This window comes from Lissotriton vulgaris, chromosome 8, assembly GCF_964263255.1.
Source record: "Lissotriton vulgaris chromosome 8, aLisVul1.2, whole genome shotgun sequence".
In the NCBI taxonomy this organism is placed as follows: domain Eukaryota; kingdom Metazoa; phylum Chordata; class Amphibia; order Caudata; family Salamandridae; genus Lissotriton; species Lissotriton vulgaris.
In genome coordinates, this window is record NC_141696.1 from 1,393,843,482 (window position 1) to 1,393,856,111 (window position 12,630).

Genomic DNA, 12,630 nt, shown 5'->3' on the forward strand with positions numbered 1-12,630 from the left:
CTCAGTGTAACAACCTGATGTCCCGGGATCATGGGCAACCCGTAATGACTCACAACCACAGACCACTCTTTTAAGGGCTTTACCAATTTAATGTAGCAAAGGTAAAGACTGTTGTGCAATACAGTTATATTAATGTTCACATGTACGAAAGTATATATATGTGTAACCATACCCAATCACAGCTCTTCTTTGTTCGCACCGTCCTTCGCATGAACACCCGCCTGGTGTTCGACCAACGAAGGACACCGTGCTAAGTAACGGCCGACAATGCCGTTCGACAGCTGTGAAGGGGAGGAGATACGGGGCTCTGTTCCTGATAACGATAAGGGGCACGGTCTCAAACACAAACTCGGGAATGCCCAGCCGGGCACTCTACCACTCTACGAGTGGCAGGGAACAGCCGCTCGACCTGCATTGCTTCTTGACCCCTTCTTTTTCCGTCTCCGGAACCAAAAAGTACTGACAAAGAGTGAAAGAGCAGCCGCTCTTCTCACAATGGTGTAGATGCCTTGATTAACTCAGAAACGCTGAGACGCGGCAAAACACCTCCGTGGTGTGCGTCTCAGCGGCGGTGTGTGCAGTTGTGCAGTGGGAGCCTTGTACTCCCTTTTCTACCACCGCGTACTGCCGTCCCAGTTAAAGCACAGCCGTGCTTCTCCTAATTCTGTGTATCCGACGCAGCAAGCACCTCCGCGGTGCGCGTCTCAAACACAGCTCAATGCCGATACCAGAGAGTCTGAGAGCAGCCGCTCTATCAGACTGCGGCTTCTACGTTCAATATCCTCTCCGGAGCACAAGGGAGTTGTAAGACCACCAACGGTTCGAATAATCGACGCAGCGTCCTCGAGGCGACTTGTTTAAGTAGGCGTGCCTTTTCGCTCTGCTATGCCTCTAAGCTTTCTGGTCCTTGTAGTTCACCTTGGCTCCGCTCCGCGAGACCTTCTTTCCGTTAGTTGATCCGGGCGCATCATGACACTCAGGTCTTGTCGGCCCTCGACCCGCAAGACTGGATGGTAGCGTTCGACCTGCGGAACGCCTATTTTCATAAACCTCCCCATCCTGCCGGTCCAACGGCGTTACCTGTGATTCATGGTAGGGCAGGAGCATGTTCAGTTCACTGTGCTCCCCTTTGGCATTACAAGCGCCTCTTGGGTGTTCACGAAAATGATGGCGGTGGTCACAGCTCATCTGTGCAGATCAGGGGTTTCAGTCTTCCCCTATCTCGACAACTGGTTGTTGAAGGCGGGCTCGCCCCAAACAGTCTACTCCCACCTCCAGACTACGGCCGACCTCCTGCATTTGCTGGGGTTCTCCATCAACGTGCCGAAGTTGCACCGAATACCCTCTCAGAAGCTCCTCTTCATCGGGGCGGTTCTGGACACAGCGTAGTTTCTGGTTTATCCTCCCGAACAGCGAGTCCGGGACATTCTGGTTATGATTCTGAGATTTCAGCCCTTGTTCTGGGTTTCGGTCAGGGCGACCTTGAGGCTGCTGGGCCTCATGACCTCCTGCATCCTGCTCACCAACCATGCCCGATGGTGTATGCGGGCTCTGCAGTGGGACCTGAAGTTCCAGTGGGCAAGCATCAGAGGAACCTGTCCGACTACGTCCAGATCTCGGAGGGCACTGCGCAACAATTGTAGTGGTGGCTCACAAATGAGCATTGGGTCAACGGCAGATCCCTTCCCTCTGTCAAGGGGAAGGTGGTGCAGGTGTTCACAGACAACACCACCGCCATGTGGTATTGCAACAAACAAGGCGGGGTGGGGTCGTGGACCCTATGTCAGGAGGCTCTGCGCCTCTTGACATGGCTGGAATGTCAAGGCATTTAGTTGACGGTTTAACACTTGGCAGGTTTTTGAACGCCAGGGCGGACGAACTCAGCTGCCGGGGCCTGATGGATCACGAATGGCGTCTTCACTCAGAGGTGGCACAATTCCTCTTTCTGAAAAACACAATAGAACCCAGGGAGTCTATGAGCCTCAACAGATGGCCCAGCTGCAAAAATGACTCACAATAAGTCGGAGGGTACCCAAATCGCCCTACAGCAGCTTACAAAAAAGTTGAAATTGGGAGTACCTACAAACCTAACATACAAAACTGGATGAAGTCCAAGTAAACTGATTGGAAAGATCCAAACTATCTAAACGTGGATAACCATCAAACAGACTTAATGATCAGTCCTATCATCTGGCCGTCCTACTTGTGAATCGGCAGGTTCTTTGATCATCGAGACTTTATGCCACTCAGTTGATTAATGGTACTGGATCTAGTCCTCCCAGGACTGTGACCCGCCAAATGATGGCTGATTCATGATGGTTGTGAGTAAAGCGAAACTACAGTGCAACCTAAACTCGTGACTTAAAATAGGATGATGTGTCCTTGAAGCTATTACTTTAATAAATGTCAGGGGCACATCCCCTAATTAAAAACCAGAACAGTGCAAGTGACAGAATAAACAAATAACTGTCAAGAAATGGGCCGACATGTTTCTGCCTAATGGGTAATCAATCCCCCGGCTTTCTTCAGGGCCTCTGCTCTTAAATAATTGCTACTGTTTAAATAACCAAAATGAGTGAAAAACAATTATGAATGTAAATTATATTGGTTGGAAACGATACAACCTGTACCAACCATGATTTTCTAATCCTCCGTGTCAGTGGATGCATGACAATCTATAAAAAACATATGTATTAGTATCATCCAATATCTTATGTATATCCGACATCAGTACTCCTAAAAACTTATCAATCACTAGTTGTAAAAATATTTAAAGTTTCGTCACCCAATATGACGGGGCTGGACCTCACCTCGCCTGGACTGAGCTCAGGTCTACGAGGCCCAGCACTGTGGAACAACAGGGTGCAAACAGACAGAAAAAACACCATGTAACTCCTACCTCAGCAGATAACCATGATGTCATAATGGGTCCACGACTCCACCCCGCCTTGTTTGTTGCAATACCACATGGCGGTGGTGTTGTCTGTGAACACCTGCACCACCTTCCCCTTGACAGAGGGAAGGAATGCATTCAGTGCAAGAAGGATCAACCAAAGCAATGTCAGCTGTTCTGCGCGTTGGAATTTCCAAGGCGGCACTTGCTCAGCGACACTTTTCTTCGCTAGTGGAGCTGTGGTTTATTGTACGCCTTTCTACCTCTACCACTTCTAGTCAGAGTACTGAAGAAGATCAAGCGAGACCGGGCCCAAGTCATTCTTGCAGCTCCGGACTGGGCTTGAAGAGTTTGGTATCCCAAGCTACTCAGTATGAACATGGATCCCCCGATCAGACTGCCTCTTCAGGAGGATCTTCTGTCGCAGCAGCAGGCGACGGTCCTCCACCCGAACCTGTCCAGTCTCCACCTACATGTGTGGAGATTGAGCGGCGACAGTTGATTCAGTTTGATTTGCCTTCTCAATTCTGTGATGTCATTCTGGCAGCCAGGCGTCCTTCCACTATATTGGTATATGCCTGCAGGTGGAACAAATTTGTGGCATGGTGCACAGCAAAGGCTTTGGATCCCCTTTCTGTCCCTCTTTCAGAGGTCCTTTTGTTCCCTCTTTCTCTGGCCCGTCAAGGCTCTTTTCTGGGCACTATGAAGGGCTACCTTTCTGTAATCTCGGCCTTTCTCAGGCTGCCTGATCAGCTCTCTCTTTTCAAGTCTCCTGTTAATTGATTTCTCAAAGGCCTTACCTTTTCGCTCCTATTCCCGTTGTGATGCCGCAGTCGAACTTGAATCTGCTTTTTATTTTTCTGATGTGCGCTCCTTTTGATCAGCTTCACAACTGTCCTCTTCGTTTATTGACTTTGAAGACTGCTTTCCTGGTTGCCATCACCTCCGCTAGGCGTGTGGGTGAGCTCTAGGCTCTTTCTTGTAAGCCTTTGTGAGAAGTTGGCCTGGTATATGATGTTCACTATTCTAGCGAACATCTTGCTCCAGTCCAAACAACCCTTATGGTGATGGTTGTAAAGTCAACCTAATAGACAAGCTATCCTAGAGGTAGCGTGGACAGAACAGTCTTAGGCTAAAAGACTCTTGAGGGCGTGTAAAACTAGCTGTTTTACCATATGTAAGCCCTTGAATATCAAATGAAAGCACACCACACAGGATATATATAAAATATATATGTATTTATTCACTAACACACTCCTCTGAACTCTTTATGAGATCAGAGGCAAAAGCACATAACACGTTACACTTAGAAATACTTTAAATAGCACAATTTACAGTTAGGCCCTAGGGGCACGTAAAACCATATACTAAGTAAGTGGTATAAGAACCACGACTCGGGAAAGGAGAAGGCCTAGGGCCTAGAGGATCGCTGGGGCTACACTATCTGACCCGTAGGTTAGGAGTGGGAGGCCCACAGGCGGCGCGTGCAGAGTCAGTACTCTCCTGCGAGAGTCAATAGAAAGTCAATAGGAACGTAAAAGGTAAGTATATGAAGATTTAGGACACTTCCGGTAGCTAGAAGGATACAACTAAAAACCTAGACACTTGGATAGTCAATACCCTTGAGAGCACCGAAGTACTCGTGTTACCTCGCCCACAGGAAACGGGTGCATAGGTGTGAAGATGTTGGGTTTCGCCGTTGAAGTCTATGGGGCCTGTGAAGAAAGATGCTGCAGGCGACCAGGAGGAAGATGTCCGGGTGGATCCAAGGGTAGATCGAGGATGAAGAGGACCTGAAAGCAGAGGGGACAGAGTCTAGGTCACTAGCCAGTGAATGGGTGGAACCAGGGAAGGAACCAGACGTCGCCGAGGAGCAATCAGGTGCTGGGGTGAAGCTTTTCGTTGCAGCCACGCGGACCAGGAGGCTTTGAGCAAACGATCAAATTGGGGAGGAAGAAGCTTCCTCGTGCATGCAGCACGGACATGGAACGCACTACCACTTGACATAAAAAACAGCCCAACCCTGGAGATTTTCAGAAAGAGAATTAAGACCTGGCTATTCACCGCATAAATTTCACTAACTCCACACTTGCCCCAGAATCTGGACAATCCATAGCGCCAAGACACCTTCGGGCATTCGTGCGCTTTAGAAATGCACAAATCAAATCAATCAAATTTTGAGGACGACCAGGTGCTGGAGAGGAGCTGTCCCACGAAGGTTCTAGCAGATGGAGGGGTCGGCTTCAAGATCGGAGCCAACAAGCCTAAGCAAAGGCAGCCCACGCAAGATACACAAGGAGCTTCTGGTGCAGACCAGGAGGGTCTGAGGTACCTCACCTTTGCAGGGAAGCAAGGTCCAGTCTGGAGCAACCAGACCAGTGATGGAGTTTCAAAGAATATCGTCGCCAGGGGTTACTAGCCAACTGGCCAGCAACCGGACAACGCGTCGAGCAGAACACAAGCAGAAGGGCCCCACGCAGATCTCGTGGAGTGTGGAGGGCTGGTCTTCGGTGCAGGTGGAGCTCGGTGTCGGGGTATCTCAGTCCCCAGGGCACAGCTTCGAGGAGGCCTCAGGAGCTGCGCTGTTAGCAAGTTGTCGACTTTTCAGGATACCTGCTTCCATGGGTCCCGACGCCTTCCACGGGGCTCAGCTGTGCTGGAGTCGTGCAGTGGGGTCAGAGTGATCCAGGAGTCGGTGTCTTGTCGGGCTCTGTGCTCGGGTTACGGCGGGAACGGGGACAAAGCAAGCCGCCGAGTTGCTGGATGGTGCCTGGTTTCCCAGGGTGGTCACTCCTTGGCCACAAGGGAGATTCTTCAGTCTTCAGCTTGGATGAATGTCGAAGGGTCCAGAGTTTCGTTTTCAGTCGATTCCAGGAATAATCTAATTTCTCCTGGGTCAGCTCCTACCTTTATCCAACTAAAGGGGGCTAGGTTTCTCACTTGGTCCCTCCGTGGAGAGGTGTGGCTCACTGGTTAGAGGCGGCAGACCCGAGTGCAGAGAACGGCCCGGGACCAGGGTTCGATTCCCGACGCGGCAGGGTCTTGGACCAGGATCAGCGGACTGATAATTCTCGCATCGGTGCCTACTCCGACCAGGGATCACACTCGGCAACTCTGGGCATTAGCTTGCCTCATCTCCACAACGGCCCCACACAAACGCCGGGGATGCCTGGTTTCACCTTGGAGACCCCCAGGAGGGACTATCTCACAGGGAAAGCCAGGACGGGTTCCCCAGCGGTCTATAGCGCTACGAGGCCTCCGGGTAGCAGTGCGCTTTACAAGACACAACAATTTACAATTTACTATGGGTGGGATCAGGAAGGTGAGTGGTTATACCCCCTTTCCTTTGTGTAGTTTCGCACCAGAGCTGGGGCTGGAGTGCCCCAGCAACCGGTTTGAACTGGGTTATGCATTTAGCACCTAGCGTGCCCCAGGCATGTCTCAATCTATTCAGCCCTCCCTGTCCCAATAGACCTCCTGTCTGGGGTGGTGCTCACACCTTCCCAAGCAGGAAACCTATTGGCCAAACCTCCGTGACTTGAAGGACTCTCAGCAGCAGGAGGTCAGACTTGTGTCTGTGGCATCAGCATCCATTTTGTGATGCTGGGGCTCTGGTTAACTTTAACCGGGATAGTCCGAACTAACATGTCTTCTCCCTCTAGAAGGGTGGAATGCTACCCGCGTCACCAGAATTGGCAAGGGGGTAGTATTCCAAGGTGTATGACACCTTACACAACATGTTTTGATAAAGCCAAACCAAAGTTAGCATTTAACCGCGAGTTTCATAATGCACTTAAGAGTATATGGTATGGCAGTATCCTAGAACAGCTATAAGGACATGGCTCTAAAAGCTGCAGACAGGCTCAACTCGTGCTAGAGCACCATCTCACACATAACCAAGCACTCTGCCTCCAGGATTGTTAAGGCCTGCCATAGGAGTGACTTATAGGTTACTATGTATCTATATGTAAGTAGGTATAGGAATACTACACGTAAGCAAGGGGTGATTACACGACCTTGCCCCAGCTGAGTGATCAGCCAGTTGTGTCTATTTGAGTGGCCAGCCAGGGGTGGCAGAATACATGCTGCAGCCCCTGGTAGGCCTTGGTTACACCTATGCCCTGGGTACCTATGGTACACTTCTACAGGGGCTGACAAGGTGAACCAATTCCCAATTGGTATGTACCTAGAGTACATCGAGTCCATTTTACAGAGAGAGCAGATAGCCTGGGGTCCTGAATAGCAGGATCCCAGGCCAACAAAGTCGAAAACCAGCTAAACACTAGGCAAAAAGTTGGGGGCAACAATAGTCAGGTATCCACCTTCCTACACAACTCCTCCCCAAACGAAAGGAGTTAAGGCTATCCTTGACCAGGTAAGCCTATATTGCCTAAGTGGCCATATAAGGAAGTACCTGCACTGGCATTGTTACCCCCTAACTCATGGTAAGGCTCTTTCCTTCTGTCCCCCGCTCGCCGTGGTTGCCATTCCAGTACTTACCCTTTTCCCCCTTCCCTAGGTTGACATACCCCCTCCGGGTGCTTCAAATACCAACCGCACCTTAACATGGTTGCTGCCTGATGTCTTGATCACTACCTTAGGCGCTACACAACCCGTGTATACAGGTAACTGGCCTTCCTGCCCTCCAAATCACTGGTACTCTTGTCCTTCCATCTTGTTCTCAGGCTAATCCTGTTCTTTCAACCGCCGTAGAATCCCAGTACCTCTTCCCTGGATGCGCAATCCTACTTCTAGAACCAAGCCCCAAAGGTGAGATCTTATGCTAATTGATCTACCTATTCCCAGACTCTGACAGTGCCCCCCCAGGCAATTTGTTATTTATACTCACGGTTCTGCTCACCACCGGCAACACCTCCTTAAGTCACAAATTACACTAGGTTCTCGTTCTGCGTGACACGGACACATACTCACGCACGTATGGATGGTTTCACGTTAAGTATGTCATGGGTAACAGTATTGCAATACTCTGTAGGCCTTAAGGCTAAAACCTGTCCCTTGTTCCCCTTGCTTGCCTTCTCCGCAGGCTTTGCATGATCAGGCAATCTATTTTAGTCCTGATAATGATCCTTTATCAAGCATAGGATCGAAACGCCGTCAACAGTCTATGTAGTGACACATGAATTGCCATTGAATAGCCTAAATGTGGATACTACATGAGGCCAGCTAGTTAAATTTTCTAACTTGTTACTAGCGCCTCCTTGTTCTTAAAGTGCCTGCAATCCACACCCTTTGTTTTGTTATATGTTATGTGTACTGGATACAGGACTGTATCCCACTGTGTAACTGTTCGCCTCAATTTTTGTTTAACCTAACATTGATTAAATCATTGTCCGGCTGGACATATGTTTCCTTATAGTACAGATTCTTGTCTATAATTGCATTCTCTCTCTAGTTACTATACATTAAGGACCGTTGTGGCTTGTTATATACTATGCCCCAGGTCCTTGATTACCAAAGGTTCCCTTGTTTCTTAAAACTGGAATTTCCAAGGCGGCACTCACTCAGAGACGCTTTTCGTCGCGACTGGAGTTGCGGTCTGTTGTACGCCTTTCCGCCTAAACCACTTCTGCCCAGAGTGCTGAAGATCAGGTGCGACCGGGCCCAAGTCATCCTTGTGGCTCCGGACTGGGCACGAAGATACTGGGGTCCCGAGCTTCTCAGCATGTCAGTCGATCCCCTGATTCGTCTGCGTCTTTAGAAGGACCTTCTGTCGCAGCAGCAGGAGACGGTCCTCGACCCAAACCTGTCCAGCCTCCACCTCCATGCGTGGAGATTGAGCGGCGACAGTTGAGGCCATTTGACTTGCTTTCTGAAGTCTGTGATGTCATTCTGGCAGCCAGGCGTCCCTCCACAAAATCGGTATACGCCTGCAGGTGGAACAAGTTTGTGGCATGGTGCACAGCAAAGGCTGTGGATCCACTTTCTGCCCCCTTTCTGAGGTTCTCCTCTTTCTTCTTTCTCTTGCCCAGCAGGGCTCTGCTCTGGCACTTTCAATGGCTACCTCTCTGCCATTTCTGCCTTCTTAAGGCTTCCTGATCAGCCCTCTTTGTTCAAGTCCCCAGTTGTAAATAGGTTGTTGAAGGGTAGCACTCATATGTTTCCTCCTGTTCCTTTTGTGATGCCTCAGTGGGACTTGAACCTTGTTCTGCCCTATCTGATGTGCGCTCCTTTCGAGCCACTTCATAACTGTCCTCTTCGTCTCCTTACTCTCAAGACTGCATTACTGGTTGCCATCACCTCTGCCAGGAGAGTGAGTGAGCTCCAGGCTCGTTCTTCGAAACCTCCTTTTATTTCTGTCCATCCGGACAAAGTTGCGTTGCGGACACGACCCTCTTTCCTGCCCAAGGTAGTCACAGCCTTCCACATCAGGCAGTCCATCACCTTGCCCACCTTCTTTCCGCCTCCGCATCCCTCGAAAGAGGAAGAAAGGCTCCACCGTCTGGACCCAAAACGTACGCTATCATACTATCCGGATCGCACACGCCAGTTCCGGGTGGATGACCAACTCTTTGTTGGTTACGTGGGTGCTAAGAAGGGACGGGCGGTGCACAAACGGGCCATTTCCCGATGGGCCGTCTTGTGCATCAAGGCTGGTTATTCTCTAGCTAAAAAGGAGCCTCCTGTGGGGCTACATGCCCATTCCACTTGGACCACGGCGGCTACTACTGCCCTGGGTCGGGAGTCCCCTTGCAGGACATCTGTCAGGCAGCTAAGTTAGCCTCGCTGCACACGTTCGCAAGACATTACTGCCTGGACAGCCAAGTCCGGAGAGATGGCTTTTTTGGCTGTTCCGGTCTCCAGGACTTTCTGGTGTGATCATTGGTTCGCAGACCCACCACTGTGGGAAGGGGGGGGGGGGGGGGGGGGGGGAGTTTTGCTGTGGTATCTATTCTAAGGTAAGGAATCTAATACTAACCTGGTTCTTTCAGATGCACAAGTTACTTACCTTTGGTAACGTTATATCTGTAAGAAACAGTAGTTAGTATTAGATTCCTTACCGCTCCTTACCGCCCTACCCATCCTCCCCGTTCTGCGAACCGATATCTAGGGTTAAGGTCATCCCCTTTCTGGGCCCTGGTTTTATGGCACCAGTGTTGGTTTTTATCATGGCTCTGCGTTTCTGGCGCGGAAAAGCTTTGTATAAGAACTAACGTCAGCAAGCGAGGGCGGCGTCTAAGTACTCCGACATCATCCCGGCGCCCACGACGGACGCGGAGCCGCAGACGCCGCCTACCGACGCGCAGGGGTACTGCTACGCAAAATTCTGCGGATCCAGCCGGACGCCTGGGGATATTCTAAGGTAAGGTATCTAATACTAACTACTGTTTCTTACAGATACATCGTTACCGAAGGTAAGAAACTTGTGCATCTGGTAGAGACCATATCTAGCTGTTTATTCCTTGCCAACCCACCCATTCTCTCCACTCTGCAAACTAATTTCTATGGACAAGAATGATCCCTTTCTGGGTCTTAGGTTTGACACACACATGAAGAACACCTGAGGTCGGTGTTCTTCATGGGTCTGCGCTTTTGGTGTGGATAGTCATAATAAGAAACTGACGTCAGCGCACCGGGGTGCCTCCTATATAGGTAATGTGATATCACTCCCGGTGGTCCTCCTGCTGTAGAGTTTTTTATAAAAGAATTAATCAGCACAGCGGTTGGCTGCTACAGTCAAAAAGGTGCCCTCATGATGTGGGAAGAACATAGAATGTTCCAGGCTTCCGAGCAGGGCACAGTACAGAATCTGCTATGACTCACATAATTGACGACGCACTTCAAATCCTAGACCAAAACAACACATGCCTCCTCATCCTGCTTGATCTCTCTTCAGCATTCAACACAGTTAAACATGAGAAGCTACTCGAACTGCTAAACACAAGAATGGGTATATCCGGAAGTGTTCTCAAGTGGTTCACTTCCTTTCTACATAACAGGTCGCAGAAATTCAAGAGCAACAACATGATGTCCTCGCCAATACCTGTATCGCTAGGCGTCCCCCAAGGATCCTCCCTATCCCTGACTCTGTTCAACCTAGTTATGGAACCTCTCACCGCTGTGTTACAAGCATCCAATGTTCTCTTTCACATGTACGCCGATGACACCCAACTTTATCTCAAACTACAATCCCCCAAAGACATTTTGCTCCTGAACACAACGATCAGAAGCACCCAATCCTGGCTTGCCGATAATCCTCTCAAACTCAATGCTCTGAAAACAGAGTTCCTCTTGATCTCACCTCCAGCGAAGATCTCTACCACTCAAATTTGGCTTAAACACCTAACCGCACTCAATGTCCAACCCCCCATCGTGGACTCAGCAAAATCTCTAGGCATAACACTTGACACCAATCTCAACATGCAGCAACATATCAGCAAGGCAACTAAGGGAGCGAACTTCCAAATCAATACCTTGAGGAAACTCAAACCCTTCCTCCCAGCCAAGGACTTCCAAACTGCAGTACAAGCATTAGTCATCCCTCGAATAGAATATGGCAGTATCGCCCTCTGCGGTCTCCCCCTTACCACTACTGCACCCCTAAGAGCTTCCCTAAACGCTGCAGCGAGACTCATCACGGGGTCAAAAAAGCACTCTCATATTTCCCCTGACCTGAAATCCCTGAACTGGCTGCCTTTTGAAGGCAGAATACACTTGAAAATTGCCTGTATGACACACAAGGCGGTACACCTTAACTCACCCGGCTACCTCACTCAGAAGCTGACAATCTCTGGCGGCTCTAGAAGCACTAGAGGCACAAACAATCTTCTGCTGAAGCCTCGAAGATTTCGGAAGGAAAAAACCTATATACGATCCTTCTCAGGAATGGCACCCAGAATCTGGAACTCACTCCCTCCTGAAATCAGGCTCATCTCCTCCACTATACGTTTTATGAAAGAAGTAAAAGCTATCCTCATGGCTAAATACACCTGAACTACTATTTTCGGACTCTTAAAGAATCTGCACAGATCTGTACTACTTGTTCGGCCCTTTTGCTTATGTTTATTACTTGTATTATTGCTTTACATTATTAGCTTTGACCCCACCTATTTGTATTGTTAGCTTTATTGACTTACCTGTTTTGACTATGCTCCATCATGTACCCTCTCTGTGTAAAGTGCTCTGATATCTGCAAAGATCTTGTTCGCGCTATATAAAACTTTCAAATAAATAAATAATAAAATAGAATGGATGGTTTTTAATAAGTATGTTGTGTTTGGATGTGATTAAAGATGACTTATATGGAGTAGGTAGCTTTGGCTTTATCAAGGGCGAGAAGTGACTGTCTGTGGGCTTTCAGGTATCATATAGTGCCAGACCATCTCCTTATACGTGGTTGAGACCTTGTGCAGTTTTTCATTAATTAATGTCCGGAGATATCCAAGGCTCAGAAAAGGGTGTCTTAGAAGTGAACGTTCTGAGTAGGAAAATTGTGTGTAATCACAACCTCTTAAGGCTTTCGAAGGTAGTGGGTCCTCGTGTTATCAAGGGGTAATTGTTTTCTGTATTGAAATAGATCAGAATCGTGTCAAAGTATCTATTTTGTTATCTGGAAATAGATGAGTTTGTTCTCGGTGGAAGAGGTGAAAGATGTACTGTAGAGTTCATATTAATTAGGGGATTTTCAGAGGGGAGAATGATCATTATTGTTATGAATTTGACTGATAAGACTGCAACCCAGTATTCGGTCAAGTTGGTTGCTATTTGAGTGACTGAAC

The 12,630-nt window shown here is 48.9% G+C and overlaps 1 protein-coding gene across 2 annotated transcripts in view; it reads left to right on the forward strand.

Moving 5' to 3' along the window:
- The window catches only part of LOC147698808 (E3 ubiquitin-protein ligase TTC3-like), a 1,930,429-nt gene that overhangs the window by 827,216 nt on the left and 1,090,583 nt on the right, over window positions 1-12,630 (forward strand). The window lies entirely within an intron of this gene.